The sequence below is a fragment of the Neophocaena asiaeorientalis genome, unplaced genomic scaffold (assembly GCF_003031525.2).
Source record: "Neophocaena asiaeorientalis asiaeorientalis breed wild unplaced genomic scaffold, Neophocaena_asiaeorientalis_V1.1 scaffold365, whole genome shotgun sequence".
In the NCBI taxonomy this organism is placed as follows: Eukaryota; Metazoa; Chordata; class Mammalia; order Artiodactyla; family Phocoenidae; genus Neophocaena; species Neophocaena asiaeorientalis.
The window spans coordinates 499000-511773 of NW_020172773.1; the positions used below are offsets into that span (position 1 = coordinate 499000).

At 41.0% G+C, this 12774-nt stretch overlaps 1 protein-coding gene across 1 annotated transcript in view; it reads right to left on the minus strand.

Annotated features, from left to right (window-relative positions):
• SPATA16 (spermatogenesis associated 16) overlaps positions 1-12774 on the minus strand; it is a 221456-nt gene that overhangs the window by 87680 nt on the left and 121002 nt on the right. The window lies entirely within an intron of this gene.

Genomic DNA, 12774 nt, shown 5'->3' on the forward strand with positions numbered 1-12774 from the left:
AAGCTGAGGGCATATTAAAAACTACTGTGCAATGGATATTAATTCATTGCTTAGCACCCTTTGGAAAAAGAGTTTACTTTTATGGCTGTTTCTCTGCTAGGCCTTTGTTTTCTCCAGAGATTCCAAATCCAATTAAATGTGACTGGAAGTAATTCCAAATTGTCACGTTGGCCAATTAGACATATAATAATCCTGTGTACCTAATCACTAGTACCAAAAGTTTATTTATTTAAGCAGACCTATCACTGTGTACCCTGAACGTTTTTCTTATCTTTGCCTGCAAATACGTGTTGTTTCCTGACATAATTGTAAATTGAATTAGAAATTTTCCTTCCCTAAATATATATTGTCTAAGGCAGAGCAGCTATAAACTTACTATGGTACTCTGCTGAAGAATTAGAATGTTTAGATTCTCGCTCAGGACAGACAAAAATTAGGACTCTAAAGGTTAACAATGGGAAAAAAATACCACCATTTGAAGGATTGCGCAGCTCAGCATTTCTCTTTTTACACATGTGGTATTGGAAAGAAGCTATCCATTGACATTTCAAAATAACTGGCAATAATTTAAGAATGACTAATCTTTCAGAAATCCTTTTATATTTTTCAAAGCCCTAGTTTAATGATAAGATAAAGCGAGCTAGGAGGTTTTCATATTGCATGAACATGTACAGGGTAGAAAACAAGTTATAAAAATCAGACTAGAGAGGGGCAAAGTAAATTTCAAATATTTGCATTTTGATTGAAACACTTGTAAAAATTTTCTTCCCCTGAAAACCTAAAAAGGAAGTCTACTTGACATGTAGATGCCTGTCACCTAATAGAAATCTATTTTATAAATTGGATTTATAAGAAATCAAGGAAGAATGTAAAGTCTCACTGCCAAGGACAGCACACACTGTATTCATACAAGTTGGGTCCTCTGACGTGATGACTTGATTCTGCACTCTGATTCCTCCTTCCCTCAGCATTTGGATATGTAAATATGGCTCCAGCAAACATTGCTTAATGAGGACACCAGCTATTAGTTAAACCAGGGGTGAGCAACCTCTTTCTGTAAAGGGCCAGATAGTAAATATTTCAGGCTTTGTGGGCCATGACTACTCACCTTTGCCTTTCAGAAGCAGCTGTAGACAATAAGTTAAAAAATAAGGGCGATTGTGTTCTATTAAAACTTTATTTACTAAACATATGTGCTGGGTCAGATTTGGCATGGTTTGCCTAACTCTAAGATAAACAAAGTATTAGGTTGAGCAACAGGTGGCAAGCATTGATGTAATGGTCACTCAATAGTCAGAGGCCAGCTTCTATACATTCTGGTCACAGGCCTCCTTAAATATTTCAGGGACAACATACATAGTGCACTAAAATTACTGAGCAGAGTTCAGGAAAGAAACTTTACAATTTTGAAACATGGAAAAACTGTTAAAGATAATCCTGGATCATAGACACAGTATCTTGAGTTAAGCAAAATCTGAATCGATTGTTTCTATTATATTAGTTACTGCCATCCTTGGATTGGAACAATTGTGAGAGATGAGGAGGTAGGTCACGACAGTGGGCTTCTAGGGCTTTCCTGCATTTGTAAAGCTTTTGGTGAGTTGGTTTTGAGTTCACCATTGTAAACTTAGGAGTTTTAGCATTTTTATTAATGTTTTCCAAAAGTTGCTTTTTCTATTATAATGTGTTGTCAAATTGCTACTTTCTTTTTCTTTAAATTTTATTTATTTGCATGATTTAAAAAAAAATTATTTATTTTTTGTCTGCGTTGGGTCTTCATTGCGGCTTTCTCTAGTTGCGGGGAGCGAGGGCTACTCTTCTCGTTGTGGTGAGAGGGCTTCTCATTGCGGTGGCTTCTCTTGTTGTGGAGCATGGGCTCTAGGCGTGTGGGCTTCAGTAGCTGTAGCTTGCAGGCTCTAGAGCGCAGGCTCAGTAGTTGTGACACACGGGCTTAGTTGCTCCGCGGCATGTGGGATCTTCCTGGACCAGGGATTGAACCTGTGTCCCCTGCATTGGCAGATGGGTTCTTAATCACTGCGCCATCAGGGAAGTCCACCAAGCTGCTACTTTCTGAAGTATGATTTTATGCCACCTGGGGGCTCAAGTCTTTTTCCCAAGGAACACATCTCCAAATTTATATTGAAATAAGTGAGGAATTAAGATTCATTGAAATTTGCTACCTAAATTATAATTATTATAATCATAAAAAGATACCTGTGTTGAATAACAAAATATGGTTTCATAGAGCTGCATGTCTGCTGGGATATTTTTCATAAGTATAGTGTATTTCTTCCAGTACCTGGCACAGAGCTGTGTTCGTATTAGGAACACAATTTAAGTTGTTGTTGCTCCAACCCCATTTTATTCCCAGTGGCAATGGCAGTTATACTTTTACCACCCACCTTCCTTTGTCTGGTTCCCTACCATGGTTCTGTCCTACAGCTTAGCATTTATGTGTCAGTGTTAAAATCAGTGGAAAAACAGGAAAAGGGCATGGAAATAACATTACGTATACCATGTAGTATTTGTGAGGCAAGAGTAGCGGTTTTTCATCATGCTGAGTTTTGAAAGGGCAAAGATAATTAATTAACCCAGAGTATCTACAAGGAGTCAAGTACCTGTGGGATCCTGCTTTTGGCTAACTCACCTCATGAGTCAAAAGGAAACAGTAACCCATCACTCTTCCTACTTTTCTTCAGGTATCTTTGTTTACCTTTAGACCAATATCCTAGATGCTAGTCAGTGTGATTCACTGTTGCTTCTAAATGTCCTCCTGTCATCATCTTTATTCTATTCAGCTTACTTTCATTAATATACTGAATGTTGTAGCTGCACTGGAACGGTAAGATCACATTAGCCAACGCTTTTTTTTTTTAACATCTTTATTGGAGAAAAATTGCTTTACAATGGTGTGCTAGTTTCTGCTGTACAACAAAGTGAATCAGCTATACATATACATATATCCCCATATCCCCTCCCTCTTGCGTCTCCCTCCCACCCTCCCTATCCTTCCCCTCTAGGTGGTCACAGAGCACGGAGCTGATCTCCCTGTGCTATGCGGCTGCTTCCCACTATCTATCTGTTTTACATTTGGTAGTATATATATGTCAATGCCACTCTCTCACTTCATCCCAGCTTACCCTTCCCCCTCCCCGTGTCCTCAAGTCCATTCCCTATGTCTGCATCTTTATTCCTGTCCTGCCCCTAGGTTCTTCAGAACCAATTTTTTTTTTTTTAGATTCCATATATCTGTGTTAGCATATGGTATTTGTTTTTCTCTTTCTGACTTACTTCACTCTGTATGACAGACTCTAGTAGTTTAATATCTGTGGGTTTTGAGATTTACTAAGTGCTGAGTGAGTACCATGATAAGCCCTTTACATGCAGAATGTGAATCCAGCCCACCCACAGTTCTGCACCAGATCTCATCCTGTCTTGCCCACCCATGGAAACTGCTCCAGCAATTCTCTTTCTCTCTTTCCCTCTTGCTCTGTCTTCAAATTTCTCCTTTTTCCTAGGGCTTTTCTACTAACACACAAAAATGCTGTTCTTTCTACCACCTTAAAACAAAACAAGATAGCCCCCAAACCTTTCTTGATTCACTTCCCTTCCAGTTAACTTAATTCTTTCTCTTAAAGAAAACCCAGTCAAACAAAAGAACAAAAACTCCTCTCAAAAAAACTCACTCCAACAAGGCTCTTATGCCTCCCACTTCACTGAAACTGCTCTTGTCAATGCTACTAATGGTCTCCACACTCCTAAGCACAGTGGCTCAATTCTCAGTCTTCATTTTACACATACTCTCAGGTGTAACTGATGCGATTGCTCTCTCTTCCAGTACCTACTTCCCACTGGGCTTCCACAACTCTGCTCTTTATGATTTCCCTCCGATCTTACTGGTTGCTCTTTTCAGTCTCCTTTGCTGTTGTCTCCTTTTCTCTCTGGACTCCTAAACTAGGAGCTCCCCAGGGCCCAATGCTTGGACCCATTCTCTTTCTTTCTGTACTTAATCACTTGGTGATCTCACCAGTTTCATGGTTTTAGACACCATCCATTGGTTGACAACTCGCACATTTATACCCTGAGTTTAATCCTCTTCTTGGATCTGCAGACTCTTACAAAAGCTGCCTTTTCAACATCTCTACTTGGATATGTAATAGGTATTTCAAACTTATTTCCATACCTGGGACCCTAATCTTCCTTTTTTCCTCTTCCCCAAGCTCTAGTAGTCTTCTCCATCTATCCAGTTTCTCAGGCAAAAAATTTTGGAGTCATCATTGATTCCCCTCTTTCTCTCACATTTCCAATCCAATCCAAGACAAAATTCTGGTCAGGTTATCTTTGACCTATTTCAGAATCCTGCCTCTTCTCACCACCTCCAGCATTACCATCTGGTCCATCATGTCTTACTGGGATTATTGCAACAGACTCCAAACTGGACTCCCTGCTTCTCCCTCCGTCTATTCTCAACACAGCAGACAGAACAATCCCATTAAAATTAGTGCACCAGAGTAGGTCACTGCTGTGCTTAAAACTGCAAAGCCTTCTCTCTCACTCAGAGTGAAAACCAGTCTTTAAAACGGCAGTTGAGCCTCATGCCATCTGGTCACATATTACTTCTCTGATCTTATTTCCTACTTGCTCCAAACTGTCCACCTGCTTTCCTCAAAAAGAATAGGTACTCTATTGCCTCTGGGATTTTGCACCTGACAGTCCCTGTCTAGAATGTTCTTTCCCTAGACACCCCCCGACTCTCTTGCTCACCTCCTTCAGGTCTTTATCAGGTGTTATTTTCTCAGTAAGGATTACCCTGACGCACTCCAATACCATCCATACTCTTGCTTGTTTTTCCACAGTATTTATCGCCATTCCACATCGTGTTTATTTTATTATTTTTCATCTTGGTGGTGTTTATTGTTGTCTTCCTCTACTATGGGGGTCAGCAAGCCATGGCCTGTGGGCCAAACCTAGTCTGCCACTTGGGTTTGCTAATTAAGTTTTAATGCAACATAGCAATGCTCATTCACTTGTGCGTTGTTTACATTTTGCCTGTGGCTGCTTTGGTGCTACAGTAGTAGAGTTGAATAATTGTGACAGAGACCTTATGGCCCACAAAGCCTAAAATATTCACTATCTGGCTCTTTACTGGAATGGAAGCTCCCAGAGGGCAGAGGTTTTGGTCTGTTTGATTCACTGCTCTCTCTGCAGTGCCTAGGATACTGCCTGGCACTGTTAGTGTGGCACTATATAGTGTAGTTGTCACTCAGTAAATGTTTGTTGATTAAGTGATGAAGCATTATTTAATTTATTTATTTAAACTAAAAGCATTTAATTCTCATTACAAAAATCCTGAGGCCTACAGAGTTACATAGTTTACTAGGATTGTAACACAAGCAGTCTGGCCCTAGGTCTACCTCACTGTCTGTATTTAACAGAAAGCTTTTGTACTAGAGGTGACATGGGAATGGAAGGACAGACTGGGCTTTGTCAATTTAATTTCTCCAATGTAGAATCCAATGCAACACTCAGCTCATATGAGAGTTTAATAAATGCTAATGGATGCTGATGTATTATTTATTACATAAATTAAAGAGGAAAAGTACCAGGAAGCACAGTGTCTTAACGTGTTGGATTTAAAATTATTATTATTTTTTTAAAAATTATTTTATTTTATTTATTTATTGTTTTTGGCTGTGTTGGGTCTTTGTTGCTGTGTGTGGGCTTTTCTCTGGTTGCGGCGAGCGGGGGCTACCCTTCGCTGTGGTGCACGGGCTTCTCATTGCGGTGCACGGGCTTCTCATTGCGGTGGCTTCTCTAGATGCGGAGCACAGGCTCCAGGTGTGTGGGCTTCAGTAGTTGTGGCACGTGGGCTCTAGAGTGCAGGCTCAGTAGTTGTGGTGCATGGGCTTAGTTGCTCCACGGCATGTGGGATGTTCCCGGACCAGGGATCAAACCCGTGTCCCCTGTATTGGCAGGCGGATTCTTAACCACTGCGCCACCGGGGAAGCCCTAAAATTATTTTTAACATGATGTCTGTAGAAATGTGTCAACAATTATTGTTTTTCTGCAAGCAAATCTACCATTCTTTTGATACTGTATTTGAATTCATTAAAAAAATTTTTTTCTGAAGTCTCATTTACTTAATACATCTGTTAAATGTAAAAGGGTCAGAATCTGGCTTTCAAATATATATGCATCTAAAATAAAAGATTTTTATGTCATGAACTCAGCTTATTGTGAATCAAATACTATTTCTATCAAACAGCAAATACACAAGAAAAGAATTTGACATGTTATTATTTATACGATAAGTATCAGTGTTGTTTTCCAAATTAATACTGAAAAAGGGTCACTATGTACAATATAAAGATATTCATGCCAGGTGACTTTACACATTGAATATTTCTAAACAGACTGTGTAATTCTAAAAGTATGAGAATTATTGACATTTCTCAAGGCCTATGTTCAGATTCAAAATTTATAGCATTTCTACTCAGTGTGGCCACATGGTGGTGTAAAACAGTAAGATATGGGTAAACAAAAGAAAATCATAGCACACCATCAGCTGCGTGGTCACATTGGGCTGACTGGCTAGGACCTTGAAAAGTCATTCTGTTCAGCACCTTGCCTTTGGGCAGGATCACACTTAAACCTTTCAAATGAGACTGATGAAGAGAATCTATTCTGTTTTAAAGACCTCCATGGAAGGATATTACTCTGCTTTCCTCACTGTTTCCAGAGCTTCACAGCCATAAACAGCGTCTTCTGCAGTTTTAGTCTGCAGGCTTCAGCTTTCTATCCAGTGATGCTTGCAACCCCAAGTAGACTTTATCCTCTGAATAGCATACATATCCTCACAATAATTTATTAATCTTCTCTTCCCTAGGTTAATTAACTCCAATTGCTTTAATCTTTCTCTGTGGGTCCTCTTTGCTTGACATTAGTCAGTTTCATGGTTGTCTTTTCAACTTGTTTCAAATTCCTCCTCCTTTTCTTTCTTCTACAACCAGAAACTGACCTCTCTCAAGAGTCCAAGGACAATCTTACGGAGTTTGTATGCAGCTATTTCATTTATGTAACTGGTATGGGTACTTCTTAGAAATGTATCTATTGGATAGTTTTGTGGTTTTTTTTGTTTTTGCAGTACGCGGGCCTCTCACTGCTGTGGCCTCTCCTGTTGCGGAGCACAGGCTCCGGACGCGCAGGCTCAGCGGCCATGGCTCACGGGCCCAGCCGCTCCGCGGCATGTGGGATCTTCCCGGACCAGGGCACGAACCTGTGTCCCCTGCATGGGCAGGCGGACTCTCAACCACTGCGCCACCAGGGAAGCCCTACTGGATAGTTTTAACTACAGAATTCTTCTTTATTTTCAACATATTTAACATGTTGTTTCCTTCTCTTTTTTTTTTGCGGTACGCGGGCCTCTCGCTGTTGTGGCCCCTCCCGTTGCGGAGCACAGGCTCCGGACGCGCAGGCTCAGTGGCCATGGCTCACGGGCCCAGCCGCTCCGCGGCATGTGGGATCTTCCCAGACCAGGGAACGAACCTGTGTCCCCTGCATCGGCAGGCGGACTCTCAACCACTGCGCCACCAGGGAAGCCCTGTTTCCTTCTTTTTGTACTTAAAAAAGCTCGAGTGTATGTATATACATGCCATTACTTTCACATAAATTAACATTGATGCAAAGTGCATATTCCTTTTGAATACAAATACACACTAGTATTAAAAAGATTATATTCTGTTTGGGAGGAGAGCCAAACTAGCAGATTCACTCAAGCAACCACACACACACACACACACACACACACACACACACACACACACACACAATGCATCTTTTTGCAGGCTCATATATTTTCCACGCAGCAGTCAGCCACAATGATCTTTAAAAAACGTAACTCTAAACTACCTCAGTAAAACCCAAGCTCCTATGGTGGCCTCCCACTCTTGTAATAGGCTGTTCTTGTTTTCCTCTTCAACACATTTTCCATCGTCCTCCAGTCAAGTGTGGCTTACTCAGTTGCTCAAAGCAAATACGAAGTTTCCTACCTTGGGACGTTTGTGCGTGTGGTTCCTCCTGCCTGGACTCTGTTTCCTCAATTATTCGTCTGGCTGCTTCTTCTCAAGAGTTAGGCCTTTAGGCTTTAGCTTAAACATTGATAACCTCTTCAGGGAGGCCTACTCTGACCATTTTATCTAAACAAGTTCTGCCCTACCTCAGCCAGAACCACATCCTTTTCCTGCGTAAGTCTCACATTGTGTAACTTACTTGTTGGTTTACTTGTTTATTACCCTCTTTCCCTAGACCTGTGTTATCTGATATGGTAGCCACTAAGCCATATGTGGCTATTTATATCTAAATGAGTTAGAATTAAAACAATTCAGTTTCTCAGGTACACAGGCACATTTCAAGTGCTCAATAGCCACATGTGGCTAGTGGCTACTCTGTTGCATGACACAGAACATCTCCATCAGCACTGGAAGCGGCTCTAGACTAAACCACAGGGAACTACCATTCTAGTGCCTCTTACAGTACCTGGTAAATAGTAGGTGCTTGTGGGGTTAATTTTAAGTATCAACTTGACTGGGCTACGGTGTGCCCAGATATTTGATTAAATATTATTCTAGGCGCTTCTGTGAGGGTGTTTGGGGGTGAGATTAATATTTAAATCTGTAGACTGAGTAAAGCACATTGCTCTCCCCAGAGTGGTGGTGGTTCATCCGACTTGTGGAAGGCCTGAATAGAACAAAAAAGGCTGAGTAAAGGAGAATTCACTTTCTGATTGTCTTCAAGCTGAGACAGGTCTTCTCCTGCCTTTGGACTCACACTTGGATTGGAATGTACATCATCGGCTCTCTGGGTTCTTAGGCCTTTAAACTCAGACTACAGCTGTAGCCCTGGCTCTCCTGAGTCTTCAGCTTGCCAGCTACAGATCATAGGACTCCTCAGCCCCCATAAATGCATAAGCCAATTCTCTGTATATTTATCTCCTGTTGGTTCTGTGTCTCTGGAGAACCTGACAAATACAGTGCTCAGTAATTTATATCTGCTTTGTTTGTGCTTTGCCCTGGTCATCCTCTCGCCCACTCCACTACCCCTAAGTCATGCGTGGTTCAGCAGGAGGCCCAGCTCCTATAATGCTGTGGGTTCGTGCATTTCAGTAGTTGGTGGACATTGAAGAAGTTATAGTTTCATCTCTGGACCTTTGTAACAAGTCTGCCTCTGTAACTAATTGCTTAATTCTTTGAAAGTTGTCCCGGAGACCAAGTCTCTACCTTCTGCAGACCAAATCTAATTAATATGTTCCTACCTTGATTATCATTCCAAATGTGGTTATTATGGAGTTCTAACCATGCTTGCTCCTGCAAGATTGTCCAGTAATGGATGAGAGTTTTCCCTGAAGTTCACTGTCTGCCTACTAGCCTGGAATTTCAAATATTGCCTGTCTCTAGATTCTCAGTTGATAACCATTACACGCAACAACAGTAATAGTATCGTTATTTGTAACAGCAACCAATATTTCTTGAGTGCTTACCATGTACATAGTAATTGCTTTTACATCTCATTTAATTCTTAGAACCAAACTGAGGTTCCTCAAATTGAGGAGACTAGTTTTCCAAAAAAGCAGTGAAAGGGTCAGAAGTGAAACATATATTTGTCATCAAAATTTGGCCTCTTAACTCTGGTAATGTACTATTTCCATAATGCCATTCTTTTCTTGTGCATCTTTTACAAGACTTTATTAACTTTTGTTGGAGTTCCTTGATGCTAATTTCTTGCCAAACTGTTGACTTCCCTGGTGGCATAGTGGTTAAGAATACGCCTGCCAATGCAGGGGACACGGGTTTGAGCCCTGGTCTGGGAAGATCCCACATGCCGTGGAGCAACTAAGCCCTTGCGCCACAACTACTGAGCCTGTGCTCTAGAGCCCATGAGCCACAACTACTGAAGCCCCCATGCCTAGAGCCCATGCTCCACAACAAGAGAAGCCACTGTGACGAGAAGCCCGCGCACCGCAACAAAGAGTAGCACCCGCTCGCAGCAACTAGAGAAAGCCCGCGCGCAGCAACGAAGACCCAATGCAGCCAAAAATAAATAAATAAAAAAAATTTTTTTTAAAAAAAGGTTGATGGAACAGGTTTTCAATTTTTTAATGTTGTCTTTTATTTCATAACATTTCTTAGTCGAGACTACATTATCAAGAGCATTTTTCCTTACCGATTTTGAGCAGGATAATTTTTTGGCTCCAAAATGAAACAAAAAAGACAAGCCAGAAGAAATCTGCCCAGTGGTGGAAGAGTGTATTCGTCTTAGAAAAGATTCCCTTAGGTGTAATAGCCTAAGCACCAAATAGTGAGGGAGAAAAGGAAAGGGGGAATGTTGCATGTGTGGTCCTATGTGAAGGCTGAACCCAGGTCATGGGTCATGCCTCTTACTCTTTTAGAACATGCTTGACCTTGGACAAGTCACTTAATCCAAGTCTTCCTCCTAACATTCTGTGGTCCATTTCTAGAATGAAGATGATTTTTAATAATACCTGTATTCTGGAAGGGTGTGTATGTGTGCATGTAAAAGTAATAATATTTGTAAAACGGTTTGAAATCTATGAAATGAAACCTACACATTTTAGGTTGATACCATTGTTATTGACATTAGTGTTGTCAACCAGAGGGTGAATGTGGTGATGGTGAGGGTCTCAAGTTGAAGCCGATGCTCCCAACTCAGGCAAGCTTGGTTTCTGTACTGAAAGGATAGGAATGGTGTGAAAGGTCAGAATGAGTTGAATGTAGAGCTCGGAGAGAGGTAGCTTATACATGGAGAACATCTTTATACGTCGAAATTGTTACACAGGACACTTGTGACCCAAGGAGAATGGATCTTTAAAAACAATTTTATGTGTAGCATTCTCAATTTAATCCAAATAGAAGAACCACCTTAACAAAACACCATTACTAAAAACAAAACCTATTTGTGAAAATCTCGTCAAGATACAATAAAGAATCTGTTCTCCAAGTGTTAACAGCTCACTGGTGGAAGACTGGCTCACTCTTCCAAGATAGCAGAATGTTATACAAGTAACATAAAAGCATTTGCTGATTTTTATGCATGATATGTATTCAGTGAGGACATTAGGCAAAATTCTGATGTGTTCAGATTTGCTTCCTGCACTTTTCTAGACCCCTTTAAATAGTTCATGCCTCTGTTCTGGCATCTCTTTTCTTTCCTTCCACTGTATTCTGTTTGTATTTTGGCCACCAAAGATCCCCCACGATGAAACCCACCTTCCCCTGGCCTCGGGTCAGTACTATAGGATTCAGTTTCTGCCTTGCTCAATACCTTCGTTCATTCAAGCATATATTTTTTTCAAGGCAGCGGTACATCTCAAAATAAGTAGATAATTTGTGAGGCATTAAAAAATCTCCTGTCCCCAAAATGTTTCCCTCAATGACTTAAAGTACCAAAAAATGACACATTAGTCACTTCTTTTGGTTGCAGTATTAAATGGTCTTGTACATTTGTATCTTTTCTGAAGATGAAGGCATTACCTTCATTGATAACTTTGAAGAAATTATTTTCATCAGATTAAGGGAGAGGCAATCCAGTGTAGGGATTGATAACTCAGATGTGGGAGCTGGACTGCCTTTGTTTGAATCTCAACCCTGCCATTTGTTCTCTGTATAACTTTGGACAAGTGACTTCATCTCTTTGTGCCTCAGTTTCCTCATATTACCGTGCAGATAATAACAGTTGCCTCCTTCATAGGATTGTCAGGAAGATGAAATGCGCCATTATATGTAATGCACATTGAGCAGTGCCTGATACTTGGGAAGCATCCCATTTGCAAATTCTTATTCTGCCCAGGCACTAACACTGGTATTTAGGAAAATGAAATACACAGTGCTTCACTGAGGAGCTTATATCCAAACAGGCTTATTGAGACTGCTTCAAAAGTGTATTGATTTTCTCATTATCAGTAAAGTCATTTCTTGCACTTGAAAAACTTACAGAACCTTATAACTAATATAGGTAGTATAGTTTTGTGAGAGTGCAATGAGAGTGCCACTTTCTTCGTGCAGCCTGCTTTAACCGTTACTGCATTTAAATATTCTTTATTCTTGTCTTCCACCCTGTCATAACACTTTGCTTTTCTTAGAGCCCTTTAACTATCCCTTGTGAATTAGCTATTGGTATTTTTTTTTTTTTTTTTTTGTGGTACGCGGGCCTCTCACTGTTGTGGCCTCTCCCGTTGTGGAGCACAGGCTCCAGACTCGCAGGCCCAGCGGCCATGGCTCACGGGCCCAGCCGCTCCGCGGCATGTGGGATCTTCCCGGACCGGGGCACGAACCCGCGTCCCCTGCATCGGCAGGCGGACTCTCAACCACTGCGCCAACAGGGAAGCCTGCTATTGGTATTCTTTAAAGGCATCTCTGATATAGTACAATTTTGAGGAGGGCAGGGATCACATCTCATTCGTCATTATGAATTCACCAGTGACTTGCTACACAATTATCAAATGAATGAGTTGAAATATCCATAAGGACAGAGACTTTTGAAAGTTTGCTCACTACCATATCCCCAAGCATCTAGAACAGTGACTGGCACATAGTAGGTGGTCAGTAACCATTTGCTAATGATTTTGTTAAATGAAGGGAGGCACATATGTGCTGTTGAAGTTAAAATGGGATTCTACATGTGAAACCAAATTTTCCGCTGAATTACATTAAATATTTTGAGATCTATTCCTTCAGGAAAAAAATGTGCATTGGGGAAGCA